Genomic DNA, 16630 nt, shown 5'->3' with positions numbered 1-16630 from the left:
TTATAATCTAAGCCCTGATTTTACAAACATGCACATGCTTAAATTGCAGCAAGGGCAGTTTAGGTTGGACATTAGGAAAAATTTAGGAACCATCAAGATAGTTAAGCACTGGAGTAAATTGCCTAGGGAAGTTGTGGAATCTCTGTTGTACATTTTTAAGAGCAGGTTAGATAAACACATAGGAGCTGACTCTGTGGGAGCACCCACGGAAAAAAATTAGTGACTGCTAAGCATACACTGGCAGCCAGCTCACTCTCTTCCCCCACCCCAGCACCTCCTGTCAGCTGGCTGCCCTGCTGGTCAACTCTTCCCCTTCCTTCCCAGCACCTCCTGCTCACCGGGATCAGCTTGAGGGGGAGGAGCGGGGACGGGGGGGGGGGGGCGGAGGGCAGAACTAGGCAGGAAGAGGCAAGGTGGGGTGCAGTGGGGGCAGGGACTTGTGAGAAGGGGTGGGGGCAGGACCTGGGCAGAGTGGAGCAGGAAGAGGTCTGGCAGGGGTGGGGTCTTGGGGGAAAGGAGGGGGGGCCTGGTGAAGAGTCTGGGATTAAGTACCCCTGGGGCCTGGAGGAAGCTGGAGCCTGTGGATAAACACCTGTCAGGGATGGTCTAGATAATACTTAGTCCTGCCTTTAGTGCAGTCCTACCTTTCTATGATTCTAAAATACTGTGAAGAAGGGTGAAATCAGCTGTGAGTTTATGGTACAATGCACTAATAGAAAAAGACTCAATGAAGACAGGAAACACTTGGTCAAAAAGGGATCAATGCAACTCCAGTCAGCACCGCAGACCAGGCTGTTAAAAGGCCGGTCGGCAATGCTGCGGGGCTAAGGCAGGCTAGTCCCTACCTGCCCTGGTACCGCACTGCACCCCGGAAGCAGCCAGCAGGTCTGGCTTCTAGGTGGGGGGACCAAGGGGCTCCACATGCTGCCCCTGCCCCAAGCACCGGAGCTGTTCCTGGCCAATGGGAGCTGAGGGGGGGGGGGTGCTGTGCCTGCGGGCAATAGCAGCATATGGAAACTTCTGGCCCCCCTGCCTAGGCACTGGACCTGCTGGCCAATTACAAGGCACAGCATGAAGCCAGGACAGGCAGTTGCATCACTGACCGGGAGCCACCCAAGGTAAGCCTGTGCCCCAAGCCCCAACTCCCTGCCCCAGCCCTGAGCCCCCCACAACCTGGAGCTCTCTCCTGTACCCAAAACCCCTCATCCCCAGCCCCACTCCAGAGCCCCCCTTCCACATCCCAACCCCCTGCCCTAGCCCAGTGAAAGAGAGGGAGGGTGGGGAGAGCGAGCTACAGAGGGGGGAGGAATGTAGGGAGTGGGGGCGGGGCAGAGGGCGTGGCCTCGGGGAAGGGGCGGGGCTAGGGTGTTCCATTTTGTGCTCTGGGAGAGTTGGCGCACAGGCCGCATTGCCCGGTCTGGTCCCGCACTACGGCCACGCAGCGTTTACATAGCGCCAGTCCCCGCGAGCGCCCCCAGCGGCCAGGCCCTCCGCTCCGCTCCCCTCCCCTCCCCCGGCAGGGCGCCTGCGAGCCGGCTTGGCAACGCGTTGCCAAGGGCGGGGCTGCTCTGCCCTAGCGGTCCTCGCTCCCCCCACCCCCGAGGTAGCGATAAGGGGGCTCCAGGCCGCCCCCTGGCGCCCAGAGAGCGGGAGCTCCACCCGCTCCGCGGCGACGCAGGGGCTGGGCTTGTTGCTGGCGCCTGGGCGGAAGGCGCGGGGGCCCAGAGCCGAGCTGCTGCGGCGCAGCCATCTCCGTGAGTTTCCGCCCGCGGGGCCCGGGCCGGGGGAGGAGGCTGCTGGGCACCGTCCGCCCGGCGCTACGGGAGGCTCCTGCTGTGCCCACAGCAAAGCTCAGCCCCGGGGTAAGGGCGATGGGAGCGTAGCCGCTGCCCGGGGCACCCTGGCGTCAGGCTCCCGGAGGCGGCGGGGCTGCCCTGCCCGGAAAGGGGGCGGCCCTAGCGGCGGTGTGGGATGGTAAACCTGCCGCCTGTGCGCCCCCCTCCCCTGAGCATCCTCGCCGATGCCCGCGGCTAGAGCCCCCGCGAGGTTTCCCCGGGGGCCCACGCCTGTCTGCGCTCCGCCTCCTCCCTCTCCCCGGGTCCCAGCCTCCCCCTGTCCTCGGCCTCATGCACACAGGCTGTCCCTCCGGGTGGGCATGCCCTCCCTGGGGCGAGCCATAGCTGCAGGCTGTGCTCTCCTCCAGCATCCCCGAGAGGGCAGCGGCCCGACAGGCAAAGGCACCGTGTAATTAGCAAGCCTTGGAAAACGGGAGATTTTAATTATACATTTTGTATTATATTTTAGTGAGGTTGCTTCCCCCTGCACCCTCCACAAGGATTTTATTGGTTTGCTTCTTGAGTCCCTGCCTGAGTGACACTTATGTAGGTGTCTGTTTAGTGTGGAGGTTGGTTGAGCTATATTTGGAGAGTTTCTGCTTGCCTTGAAAACCTGAATTAAATCAGGTTTCAATTAAATATCCATATTTACCAACTTTCTGTGTCTCCCCTTCCCCATCTGTGTTGATTAGCAAGGTATTTGTATGGAAATCAAAGCCCTTTCCTTTAGATAACGTGTCTTCCAACTACCTTATTCATTTAGTGGTACCTCAATTTAATATCTGTAACAGGATTGCTTGTGTGATAGTGGATTGTTTTGTGTCAACCACTGGATTGCAGTATTGCGGAATTAATTGGGCTAGAAAAAGAGATGGGAGTGATAGGATAGGAAATACAGAAGAGTGACATTTTAATAGCACTTAGTAAAATATTTTGTAAGCTGCTTATATGTAATGGAGCTTGGTCATTGGGTCTAAGTATTACACATTTGGCAAAAATGTCTTAACTCAGCAAACTAGAACACAATTGTAGCATAATACTTATGAATGACTTACTCCTGGTGAATTATACGATCTCAATAATGTTATATGTTTGGCCAATGTTTCTTAAGTGTCTTCCTCTGACTTCCTTGGAATTAAATAATTCTAGCCCTTTGTTTTACATAATTCTGTCTTCTTTGCTGTTATCAGTAGTAATACAAATCTGTATAACAACTTAACTACTCAAGTTTTGTGTGGGATCTGTAAACCCCTTTAAGTAAGGTGCAACTTGCTCAAACTCTGTATACATTGAAAGTATGTATACTCTTTTTGCACCAAACAAAATAAAGAAGAACAATACAATTTGTGATCTTAGATAAGTATTGTTGGGCATCTCAGGGGATATTACATAATATACAGCAGTGCATACCACACATATGAAGTATTGTCTATACATTCTGAAAGCCTGTTAAAGAAGCAATTATGATTTAAATATAGTCAACATGGTTTGCATCCGCACAATAACTGTTCAATGGCACGTTGCGTAATAGCACGTAAGCCTTGCTAGAAGTTTTCCTCTTCAGTATGGTGCTCATAGACTCCTAGATATTAAGGTCAGAAGGGACCATTATGATCATCTAGTCTGACCTCCTGCACAATGCAGGCCACAGAATCTCACCCACCCGCTCTTGCGATAAACCTCTCACCTATGTCTGAGCTATTGAAGTCCTCAAATCATGGTTTAAAGACTTCAAGGTGCTGAGAATCCTCCAGCAAGTGACCTGTGCCCCATGCTATAGAGGAAGGCGAAAAACCCCCAGGACCTCTTCCAGTCTGCCCTGGAGGAAAATTCCTTCCTGACCCCAAATATGGCGATCAGCTGAACCCTGAGCATGTGAGCAAGATTCACCAGCCACATACCCAGGAAAGAATTCTCTCTAGTAACTCATTTCCCACCCCATCTAACATCCCTCACAGGCCATTGGGCCTATTTACCATGAATAGTTAAAGATCAGTTAATTGCCAAAATCATGTTATCCCATCATACCGTCTCCTCCATAAACTTATCGAGTTTAATCTTGAAGCCAAATAGATCTTTTGCCCCCACTGCTTCCCTTGGAAGGCTATTCCAGAACTTCACTCCTCTGATGGTTAGAAACCTTTGTCTAATTTCCAAGTCTAAACTTCCTGATGGCCAGTTTATATCCAGAGTTTTGCTGAAACTGGCTTAATGGTAACATGTAAAGGGCTAATCACAGAACTGTTAATCCTTTGTGTCAGACAATCCACATCACAACATTAGCTAGGGCCTTGGCTACACTTGGAGATGTACAGCGCTGTGAGTTAAACCCGCCTTTGTACAGCTGAGTAGGGAAAGCGCTGGAGTCTGTCCACATTGCCACCTGCCAGCGCACTCTCGTGGCCACATTTGTGGCACTTGCAGTGGCATTGGGAGAGGTGCATTATGGGCAGATATCCCACAGAGCACCTCTTCCCATTCTGGTGTTGTGGGTTGTGGGAAGGGAGTGTGGGATGCGGGGCATTCTGGGTCCTGTCCCAACGCCCCGTGATGCATCGCTTCGCATCCCAGCAATCCCTGTGTTTCTGTCCACATTTGGCGCCATCTTTCAACGGTTTCTGTGTAGCGTGATCTGTGTTCCGTTTCGGTCTCTGGGAAATGGAGCCCGAACTGCTCAGGAGTATACTGACGAATCTCGTCAGCACGTCATGTTTGTCAGTCGAGCTATTCCTTAAGATCCAAAGTGACAGTGAGGAGTCCGACGATGGTATTGAGTCGTGTAACGGGTACGACACAAGATTGCTTGTGGCATTCGCGGACATGCTCAGCACTGTGGAACGCCACTTTTGGGCTCAGGAAGCAAGCACTGAGTGGTGGGATCACATCGTCATGCAAGTCTGGGATGACGAGCAGTGGCTGCAGAACTTTCGGATGAGAAAAGCCACTTTCATGGGACTGTGTGAGGAGCTCGCCCCCACCCTGCGGCGCAAGGGGACGAGTTTAAGAATTGCCCTTATGGTGGAGAAGTGGGTGGCTATTGCACTCTGGAAGCTGGCAACTCCAGACAGTTACCGATCAGTCGCGAACCAGTTTAGAGTGGGAAAGTCGACTGTTGGACTTGTGTTGATGCAAGTTTGCAGGGCCATTAATCGCATCCTGCTCAGAAGAACCGCGACTCTGGGTAACGTGCAGGACATTGTGGATGGCTTTGCACAAATGGGTTTCCCTAACTGTGGAGGGGCAATAGATGGGACTCATATTCCTATTCTGGCACCACCCCAGTTAGCCTTCAAGTACATTAATCGGAATGGGTATTTCTATATGGTTCTCCAGGCACTTGTGGATCACTGTGGGTGTTTCATTGACAGTAACGCAGGCTGGCCCGGAAAGGTGCATGACGCACACATCTTTCGGAACACTGGCCTGTTCAGGAAGCTGCAGGCCAGGACTTTTTTCCCAAAGAGGAGGATCACAGTGGGGGAAGTCGAAATGCCCATTGTGATCCTTGGAGACCCCACTTATGTGTTAATGCCATGGCTCATGAAACCCTACACAGGGAGCCTTGACAGGAGCAAGGAACGGTTCAAGTACAGGCTGAGCTGGTGCCGAATGACTGTGGAGTGTGCTTTTGGCCGTTTAAAGGGCCGCTGGTGATCTCTGTATGGGAAGCTGGACTTGGTCGAACACAGCATCCCTGCGGTTATATCCGCGTGCTGTACCCTCTATAATATTTGTGAAGGGAAGGGTGAAATCTTCACTCAGGCATGGACCTCTGAGATTCAACACCTGGAGGCTGAATTTGCACAGCCAGAGAGCAGGGCTATTAGAGGGGGCCAGCGCGAGGCTGCAAGGATTAGGGATGCCTTGAGGGAGCAATTTGAGGCTGAAAACCACCAGTAATGTCTGGTGCCCTGCATGGGAGTGAAGTGCAGTGGTTCCAATGTTAGTAGGAATCTGTGTTTGCTAAGCTGACTTGCAGTACCTGTTTCTTTACTTGCTTGCAGGGAAGTAGCGTGAACCAAGGAGCGGGGGGTTTCATCACGGAGAAACAAACAGAACTTTCACACCGTAGCCTGGCCAGTCATGAAACTGGTTTTCAAAGCTTCTCTGATGCATACCGCGCCCTCCTGTGCTCTTCTAACCGCCCTGGTGTCTGGCTGCACGTAACCAGCAGCCAGGCGACTTGCCTCAATCTCCCACCCCGCCATAAACAGCAAGCAGTAATAACAGTGGGAATATTGGTTTCGCTGAGGTCTAAGCGAGTCCGTAAACTGCGCCAGCGCGCCTTTAAACGTCCAAATGCACATTCTACCACCATTCTGCACTTGCTCAGCCTGTAGTTGAACAGCTCCTGACTACTGTCCAGGCTGCCTGTGTACGGCTTCATGAGCCATGGCATTAAGGGGTAGGCTGGGTCCCCAAGGATACATATAGGCATTTCAACGTCCCCAACAGTTATTTTCTGGTCTGGGAATAAAGTCCCTTCCTGCAGCTTTTGAAACAGCCCAGAGTTCCTGAAGATGCGAGCGTCATGTACCTTTCCCGGCCATCCCACGTTGATGTTGCTGAAATGTCCCTTGTGATCCACCAGAGCTTGCAGCACTATCGAAAAGTACCCCTTGCGGTTTATGTACTCGGCGGCTTGGTGCTCCGGTGCCAAGATAGGGATATGGGTTCCGTCTATGGCCCCACCACAGTTAGGGAATCCTATTGCAGCAAAGCCATCCACTATGACCTGCACATTTCCCAGGGTCACTACCCTTGATATCAGCAGATCTTTGATTGCGTGGGCTACTTGTATCACAGCAGCCCCAACAGTAGATTTGCTCACTCCAAATTGATTCCCAACTGACCGGTAGCTGTCTGACGTTGCAAGCTTCCACAGGGCTATCGCCACTCGCTTCTCAACTGTGAGGGCTGCTCTCATCTTGGTATTCATGTGCTTCAGGGCAGGGGAAAGCAAGTCACAAAGTTCCATGAAAGTGCCCTTAATGCATGCGAAAGTTTCGCAGCCACTGGGAATTGTCCCAGACCCGCAACACTATGCGGTCCCACCAGTCTGTGCTTGTTTCCCGAGCCCAGGATCGGCGTTCCACAGCATGAACCTGCCCCATTAGCACCATGATGCATGCATTGGCAGGGCCCATGCTTTCAGAGAAATCTGTGTCCATGTCCTGATCACTCACGTGATCGCGCTGACGTCGCCTCCTCGCCCGGTATCGCTCTGCCAGGTTCTGGTGCTGCATATGCTGCTGGATAATGCGTGTGGTGTTTAATGTGCTCCTAATTGCCAAAGTGAGCTGAGCGGCCTCCATGCTTGCCTTGGTATGGCGTCCGCACAGAAAAAAGGTGCAGAACGATTGTCTGCCGTTGCTCTGACGGAGGGAGGGGTGACTGACGACATGGCTTACAGGGTTGGCTTCAGGGAGCTAAAATCAACAAAGGGGGTGGCTTTACATCAAGGAGTATTTCAGGCAGGACTTCACGGAGGGTTCCAATAAGAAATGGTGCACCTAAGTTATTGTTCTTATTGGAACAAGGAGGTTAGTCTGGCCTCTGATTGATACATGGCTGGATTTGCCTTGCTGCACCTTCTCTGTGAGTGACTGCAGTGTGACCTAGAGGAATGAGTCCCCTAGACGGGTGTGGGGGGAAGCAAATGAGTACAAAACAGATCTGGTCTATTTCTTGTTTTGATCCACTCCATCTATCTTTTACATCTTTGGCTGGCAGCAGACGGTGCAGAAGGACTGCATGCCATCCACATCTCATGGCTGCCCGGCAGAAGATGATGCAATAGGATTGCTAGCAATCCGTATCGCCTGCCTGCTCACCATAAGACGGTTCAATAGGACTGACTGCAGGACTAAAGAGAATGACCTGGTCAAGTCACTCCAAATTTAGTCCCTGCGCCCATGTCTGTCCAGGCGCTCGTGGCCGATGTGGTCAGGAGCACCTCGGACATGACGATGACGGCTACCAGTCGTACTGTACCGTCTGCTGCCAGAAGGCAATGGGTTGCTGCTACTGTGTAGCAATGCAGTACCGCGTCTGCCAGCACCCAGGAGACATACGGTGACAGTTACCTGAGCGGGCTCCATGCTTGCCGTGGTATGGCATCTGCACAGGTAACTCAGGAAAAAAGGTGCGAAACAATTGTCTGCCCTTGCTTTCACGGAGGGAGGGAGGGAACGGGGGCCTGACAATATGTACCCAGAACCACCCGCGACAATGTTTTAGCCCCATCAGGCATTGGGATCTCAACCCAGAATTCCAATGGGCAGCAGAGACTGCGGGAACTGTGGGATAGCTACCCACAGTGCAACGCTCCGGAAGTCGACGCTTGCCTCGGTACTGTGGAAGCACTCCACCGAGTTACTGCACTTAATGCACTTAGAGCATTTTCTGTGGGGACACACACACTCGAATATATAAAACCGATTTCTAAAAAAACGACTTCTATAAATTCGACCTAATTCCGTAGTGTAGACATACCCTTTGTAGGCTTTTTTTAGTCTTCTGAGCCTATTTGATTCATTAAAAGACTGACAGATCTAGAGAGGGTTGGGGAAGGGCTGCCATGTAATCCCATCTAAGGCTTAACGGGAAGAGCATTCAGAAGTTTCCCACAGAGTCTTCTAAGACATGTAGAGGTGATGGTGCTCGGTCTCCTAGGGCTGTGGGGGAGGAGGGGTTTCACAAGCTTCTGAAAGTCCACACAACGGGGGTGAGGGAAGCCTGTGACTTTTCTTGGGGCACCCAGGACTGAGAATCACATTGTAACCCCATGCCTCCAGAATGAAGGAGTCTTGCTTGTGCTTGATTGGGTATCAGCAACCTAATTCTGCCATCGTTTTAGCCATTCATGCACTCTCCTTGGGATTATACCAGCCCTGTATTCACCTTGCAGGTTAACAATTGGTGCACCTGAGCCCCGTGTGGTATCTAGCTGCTGACACTGACTACACACAGAAAATCCAAATCCTCTGCTTCCAAAGGTGCAGTGTACCCTACTTTGCCGGTGTTACCCTAAACCACCACTCCTATAAACCACATAGCAGCTATGAGCCCTAACAATAAAACAAAAGTAGGCTTATTTAAGAAATAATTAAGATTAAAGTAGAAACAAGAGGGAGTGGTGGAAACAAACGGTAACAATACAAAACAATCACCAAATGCAAACCTTGGTCTAGACTTAATAGTTACCTTTCCTATCCAATAAAGTAGGTTTACCCCCCACCCCCAAAGTTCAGTGTGTTGCAGAGCAGACTGGTTTCATCAGAACCAGGATCCAAATGTTCATGAAACCATCCCCACACCACAAGGGGTTTCCTGAGGAAATGGATCCAGAGTGCTTCTCACTCCTCTGTGTTATACTGAAAACAGCCTTTTCCGCCCTATTCACAGACTACAACAAGACAGGGGTTAGCCCTAAGTTCCCTTTTTTACCTTCAAGTGGTTTTGATTGTTTGCGGTTGCCTCTGATTGTTTTCCATTGGAAGTCCTGGTATTGTGCAAGGCCACACAATTGAGCCTTGCATTATGTCACTGGCTAAGATGACAACTCCCTCACTACCCAAATGGGCCATCACTGAGACACATTAGCCCCTAGTGACTAACTTTTATTCCAAGTCCATAAAGCATTCTTTCACTATAATTCCTTAAATATTACCTGCAATGATTATGAATTTTGACAAGTTACAAGCTTTCTGTAAATACTTTACATATTACTCTTTATGGATAAATATCCTGGAGGACATGTTTGGTGTAGTGAGTTTGAGAGATCTGATGTGGTGAGAGTTGTTTGCAAAGAACAGGGGACTCAGCTGTGGGGCTTCTGTGTCAGTAGGAAACAACAGTTTCCCTAAAGCTTGGAGGTGGCTTTGGCCTGATAAACAAACTAACTAACCTAGCTCACCTTGATTCACTTACACAGGCAAAGCCATACTTTTTTGTGTACAGGACCTAAGGTCTACAGGAGATTGGTTTCCTTCCTAAGGTACCTTGAGCTGTGTATTAGCAAAGTAATTTTCCCAGTACTCCACATACCCCCATCTTTCAAAGGCCCCCTTTGCTTCCTACTCTCATGTTAGTTCTATTTAAAGAACTAAGAAGATTCCCACACAAAATTAATATTACAGGCATAGTTCAGTGGCTTGTGTGTATTATTCTTGAACATTGGTTTAGTTTAATAAACCCACCAAAAATTCAAACAGTAGAAATTCTGAGTTAAGCTTAAACTTATAAGAAACCAACCAAGCTTTTGAACATAGTATTTACTCTTTTTCCCGAAGCAGTGACCTGAGTAAATCAGAAAGTTATACTTCCTTATCCATTCTTTTTTTAATAAGGACCATAAAAACTAGAATACTTTAATCTTCTATTGTAGCTATGCTGCTCTGTGGCCTTCATGGTGGTGCATAATAGACTTAAAACAATTTTACAGATTCCTGATATGACAAGCAGCACACTGAAGGGACTCATTCCCAACTCTGTTTAAAGTCCCAAATATTGAGAAGTGCTGAGAGCACTCAGTGCATTACAGGAGGTGCATGACACTTCACAAGATGAGACATGATCATTCCAGGTGCTGGTAATTTATTTCAAGTGTCATTAGAGAAAAAGTTAGCATGTCTCCTTGTACTCATAGACTTTAAAGTCAGAAGGGACCATCAAGATCATCCAGTCTGACCTGCACATTTCAGGCCACAGAACCTTACCAACCCCTAACCTCTGGCTGATTTACGGAAGTCCTCAAATCATGATTTAAAGACTTCAAGTTACAGAGAATCCACCATTTTACACTAGTTTAAACCTGCAAGTGACCTGTGCCCAATGCTACAGAGGAAACCCTCAGGGTCTCTGCCAATATGACCTGGGGGAAAATTCCTTTCCAACCCCCAATATGGTGTTCAGCTAGACCCTGAGCATGTGAGCAAGACCAACCAGCCAGACACTTGGGAAATAATTCTCTGTAGTAACTCAGAGCCCACCCCATCTAGTGTCCCATCACTAGCCATTGGAGATATTTGCTGCTAGCAGTCGCAGATTGGCTACATACCACTGTAGGCAGTCCTATCATGCCGTCCCCTTATCAAGCTCAGTCTTGAAGCCAGTTAGTTTTTTTTGCCCCCACTGCTCCCCTTGGAAGGCTGTTCCAGAACTTCACCTCTCTGATGGCTAGAAACCTTCATCTAATTTCAAGCCTAAATTTGTTGATGGCCAATTTATATCCATTTGTTCTTGTGTCCACATTGGGGCTTAACTTAAATAACTCTACATATACAAACACCATATATCCCAATCATGAAATTGGAGCACTTGTAACGAAAGATGGAAAGTTTGTATGGTGGTAAATAATCACATTTGGTATTGGGGATGCACATTTGCTTCAATGCTCCATGTGCAAAGAAATGAAATGGTAGGAGGAAACTCCAGGAACTGGTTAAATTAGTCTAGATGCTTTAACTGTGTACTTCCATACTTTATACACTTTGTGTTTCTAACTTTGTTTTAAACTTAACATTGAAACGTAACATCTATTCAAACCACTAAAATGTGCCTTCAACCTAAGTTTTTTGTTTGTTTGTTTGTTTTTGTGGGGGATCCTACCTTTGTCTTATTATTGGATATTTATATTACAGTGATGTCCAGAGGGCCTATTATTACAACCCATCTCCAAACTGATCTCCAGGGGGAGTAGTGTGGGTAGCAGCTCTTTTTTTTTTAAACAAACTTGACGTTTATGCAGTTTGTATTATGACTTTTTTTTTAGAAATCTTTAGGGTGGACAAGGTTTTGGTCCTCATTCTTTAAAGACACTGTCTTTTCTGTGTTATATATTGCCTAGCACAGTGGAGCCCTGGTCCATGACTGGGGCACTAGGTGCTGTGATAATACAAATAATTAATAAGGAACTTGGGAGCTGGTAGTGGATACCTACAGTTGTTGTTAGTGTATTGAGGATATTCCATAGAGTCCCAGTCCTGCAAAAACTTATGTTCATAATTTACTGTTGACTTCAGTGGAGCTACTTATTTTAATAAAGGTAAGCATATGTGTAAGTGTTGAAAAGACAGAGGCTTAGGTAAGTAATTGATGCTTGGTAAGAATTTCCTAGATGGATAGTTGTTAGCGTATACAGCAGGAAACATGTTTTCTTTGAATGTGTAAATAAGAGGGTTATTAAAATCAGAAGTTAGGCATAGGTATGTGGGATCAGTGACAGCTTTTACTAAGACTGCATGATCTCATTTGTTGATTCCATATTCTAGCAACTGAAATAGTAAAAATCTGTACTTTCTACAGATGGTATAATAAGATTTTCCACATATATGTAGTGTACTAGTCTCCTGAAAAATCCCTGACTACAAATAATTTGGCAAGTCCCACTTCTCAAAGAAATGTCATGTGCCCTAGATGCACAAGGGAATAAAATACAAAAGTACCAACTGAGAATCAAACTCCACTCATTTAATTTCATGTCATACTCACCACTAAAACAATGGTTTGTGAAGCACCAAAAATGTCACTGAGAGAAATTGACCAAAGCAGCACATCTGTTTTTTAATACTGTAAAGATTACAAAGTGCCTGATTGACTGTGCCTGAAAAGGGGAAGAGGTAATGTTATGAATAAAATATTAATATTGCAGTGACGTGGCTAATGTTACCATCGTTATCTGCTGGGCAGAATCAAAGTTGCTGAACTGCTAACAAATGATTCTTCTGTAGTTCAAAAAGATCTGTATTTTGGATGCTTGAATTCTGTCTCCATTGTTGCCATGAAGTTGTGACTAGCCGTTACTGTGCAGCATAGTGACAACTGTGAAGACCTAGCATGGCTATATGTTACAATATAACCAGTAACACTAAAATATTGTTAATGTGGTCTTGGTTGCTAAGAACATAATGATACAAGAGCTGTCTTCACAAGAATGTTACAGTTAACATTTAAATGTTAATGGATGAAAAAGATCAGAAAAGGTCATATAGATTTAAGAAAAAATGTGTAAAATTGTCCAAAACCAACTTTAACTGTGACCCCTAGAATTTCACTCTTCCATTTATATAAGACAATTTAAAAAATATTAGATAGAAGTAAATTCCATGTGGCAAACAATATTGAGGTCTGATAATAGAGACAAGAACACTGTTCTGTCATTCAGTTATTGGTTCATTTGCATCTAGAGACAAAGAAGAGTCATTCAACTACTGACACAAGGACACCTCTTCAATATCGGTCAAGGATATATAAGTGTGTGTGTGTGTATACACACACACACACATTATATATAAAGGATTTATAGTTAAACTGTAATACTATATGTGTTGTATTAATCATCTTAATAAAACTGATGTCTCACGCATGACAACTATAAAACAGGTACTTCCATAACTGTGGGTCTCATGAAAGCTGAACCTAAAGAAAGAGGAATCCAAGCAGGGTGGATTTGATTTAAATCATGATTTAAATCACTATTCCGGAAGACTCGATTTAATCATGGATTTCTACATAAAAGTGCATTCTTGGTTGGTATAACCTGAATACATACTCTTCACAACTCAGAAATAGATGTAGGTTTCATTTTTAGAAGGTACACACTATAAATTTTGTAAGTGATTTATTTTGAAAACTTTTCTGATTAGTTTTACAGCTATATCAGAAAATGAATGATTGTTCGGTTATTTCATTTACCAAAGGTAAATGAAGCAGATAGTTCACCTCGCAATGACTTCATAAATATCTCCAGTTCGACACGTTAATCATTAATATTTGGAGGATTTTTTTGCCACGCTGTATTAGGAGGAGAACATCACAAGACAGACATTTACATTGTTTTATTTAACTAAAACAACAATGTTATGTAGTCTGGATTTTTTTTTCTTCAACAGCAAACATAATATTTTAACAAGCATAAGAATTTTTGAATTTAGTTAAACATTCACCTTTTTAAAATCAGGTATGTTTTTGTTAAAATTGTTTTTTAAACAAAAATTAAATCTACAATGTCAGCCAGGTCAACATGAGAAACTTAAAATATTGGCTTCTGCAGCTAACTCAATCATCTTCACCTTCATTTTCCTGTTTGTTCATAATCTGGAAAAGAAAAATAAGCTTTTCTGCTTTTTCAGGACCCAAATAATTTTTCAATTTGGAATAAATTAGTTCAAAGGAAGAAAATGTTCTTTCTACGCCGGCAGAATAAGCTATTGCTGTTAAAATGAGATTATTACTTCAACAGTCTCTGAATCCAAGTGCTTAAGTGACTTCCACCAGTTCACTGGAGTGACTTTCTTTAAAACATCATCAGCAAACATATATTTCTTGAATGGTTCACCCTTAGCTCTGAAGTTTATTATAGTTGGCATTCTGGAGGGATGATTGCTGAATGTCCATGTCGTAGCCAACTCTTCTTCTTCAGCAGTTAAGGTTTGACCCTAGTACTGAGTATTGAGAATATTTGCAAGAAAATGAGCTAGAGATAGTGCTGGTCCCATTCGTTTTTTAAATGCTTGTAATTTAACTCTGTCATTGCACATTTCTCTTTTTAAGATCTCACTCAGTTCCTTCCAAATTTCAACAGTGTCAGCAATAAAACACATGTGTTCAATATTTCTCTTAAGCCCAATGTTAAGAACTTTGGCTGTGACAGTGCCATCGATTTTTTCACGATTTTGTTCACAAACTGTCATCAGATTAGGCCAGTTCTTGATATAGTGCTCACAACAGTTCACTAATGAGTTCCATCATACATCTTGTGGGAGAGTTAGCTTGCTTCCTCCCACTTTTTTCAGAGTAGCTGCTGCAAAGTGGTTGTTACGGAAGTATTTTACAATTTCAATAACATTAGTCTTTATTTCTGGAACACTGAAGTCTTTGGCTAGGAGGTGCATCAAATGAGCACTGCAACCGTATGTTATTAGCTTGGGAATCTCTTATAAATGGCTTTTCATCTTGGATACATTTGCAGCATTGTCTGTGACCAAGCTGTGTACTAGACATTTGAATATTTCTTTCACAGTTTCTTATAGCTTTTACTGCTACTTCTTCTAAGTATTTTGCAGTGTGTGCATTTCCTGATATATCAATTGTTTCTGTAAGGAAGACATTCCCTTCTTCTGTTGGCACACAAACACATACAACAGGATTATTGTGGACATTGCTCCACCCATGAGGACTCAGGCTAACAATTTCACCCTCTAGAGCTTTTGCACATTGCTCAATTTCTCTTTCATACACTTTATCCAGAAATTTGCCTGCGACATCTGCTGTGTTGGGTGGACTGTATCCTGGTCTTAATGACTGAACCATGTTAATGAAGTGTGGGTTCTCAATCATACGGAAAAGAGAGTTTATTGCATAAACAAACTGGGCAATTTTTTCATCCATTACCTCTTTTTGTAATCTGCTGGTTCTTATCACAAACTTATTTATGGTTGTTTCTGGATGATGGAGATTTTTTTGCTACTGATGATATACTGTGGCTATGTGACATACATGTTGTGACTGAAACCCTATCATTGGCAGATAACTCTGAAACTGTAGAAAATGATGGTGATCTTGAAGGTGGATAGTCTTCAGAATCCTGTATGTTGACGATGGATTCTCCTAAACAAAATAAGTCAATGCAGTTATTTAATTATTATTACCATACTGCTCATTTAGTATTACTCATTGCATTCACTGACACTCAGTACTACTTTAAAGGGGAAATTGTAAAGGGAAGATATGCCTAATTCAGCTAATATTTTTTGTCACAACTGCATCTAAAATGATAGTACTATAGAGTAACAACTCTATTTTTTGCTCAAGCGTAAGAATTCAAGAATAGTCCAGAAGGAAGACCGGCAGTCCTTAAGAAAGAAGTATGAAGTAATAAAAAAGTTTACCAACTGAAGATCTTGTATGTTCAGACATATTCGTTTCATCCTCTTCAATGCAGCTTCCTCCTGAGAAGGAACACTTCTCATGATGATGATTCATGCGGGCAACCAGGCCTTGCATTTCTTCGTTGCACTGTTTGCATTTTGCACTCATGCCTATCTTACCCACAGGTAGAGGAGCTTCATTAAAATATTCCCCAGCTGGGTCTCTTTTACGGCCTCCTGCCATTATAGGTTTTCCCTTCTAGTGAGAGAATGGTATGGCAGATCTCAAATCAATGAAGGCTATACTCAAAAGACCTCAAGACTTCTGGAATATGCTGCTCAAACAGTTTCAGTTTTGTTTCTACTGCCTGTCCCTCCCTTCTCACATTTTATCTCCAGACTTCTTCTCCTTGTCCAAAGCTATTCCACCCCCAACCATTAGTGAACTTTTTGAAACTTTGCACTCTTCGAGAGAGAGGTAAGGGATTGATTCTGTGTACACAAATTTGCAGAGGGACAGTAGGGTTGAGGTCTGTTATTTCTCATCTCTATTTTTATTTAAAAACATTTTTGCTGTTAATAAGCATGTTATCTCTGGAGACATAAAACCACAGTTTGAGAACTGCAAAACTAAACATCTCTGATAGGACTCAGTGCTCAGTCTAGAAGATACCATTGGGTAGATAGAAAGATTAACCTAAATAATCTATACAGAAGCCCCTGGAACCTCCATAACATTGGGTCCTTAATTCATAAACTATTGGAACTCCTTAAGAAAAGTTTTCTTAAACATTACATGAATATATTGTCTCATACTATAGAATTAGCATTTATAATCCCTATTCCATGATGAGAGATCTTTGAACTATAATTTATCTTAATTAAAACTATCTTTAGATATGTGATTTTTCCTCAAAAAGCATT

General features: G+C 45.0%; 1 protein-coding gene across 2 annotated transcripts in view; it reads left to right on the top strand.

Moving 5' to 3' along the window:
• Nucleotides 1-1524: 1524 nt before the first annotated feature.
• The window catches only part of CFAP97 (cilia and flagella associated protein 97), a 50625-nt gene continuing 35519 nt past the window's right edge, over nt 1525-16630 (top strand). Inside the window, exon 1 of one of the 2 annotated variants that reach the window (XM_073341799.1) lies at nt 1525-1754. The gene's annotated coding sequence lies outside the window, so the exon portion shown is untranslated. The other variant, XM_073341800.1, reaches the window with a different exon arrangement.

The sequence above is a fragment of the Lepidochelys kempii genome, chromosome 4 (assembly GCF_965140265.1).
Source record: "Lepidochelys kempii isolate rLepKem1 chromosome 4, rLepKem1.hap2, whole genome shotgun sequence".
Lineage (NCBI taxonomy): Eukaryota > Metazoa > Chordata > Testudines > Cheloniidae > Lepidochelys > Lepidochelys kempii.
This window is presented reverse-complemented; position numbering and strand designations above follow the sequence as displayed.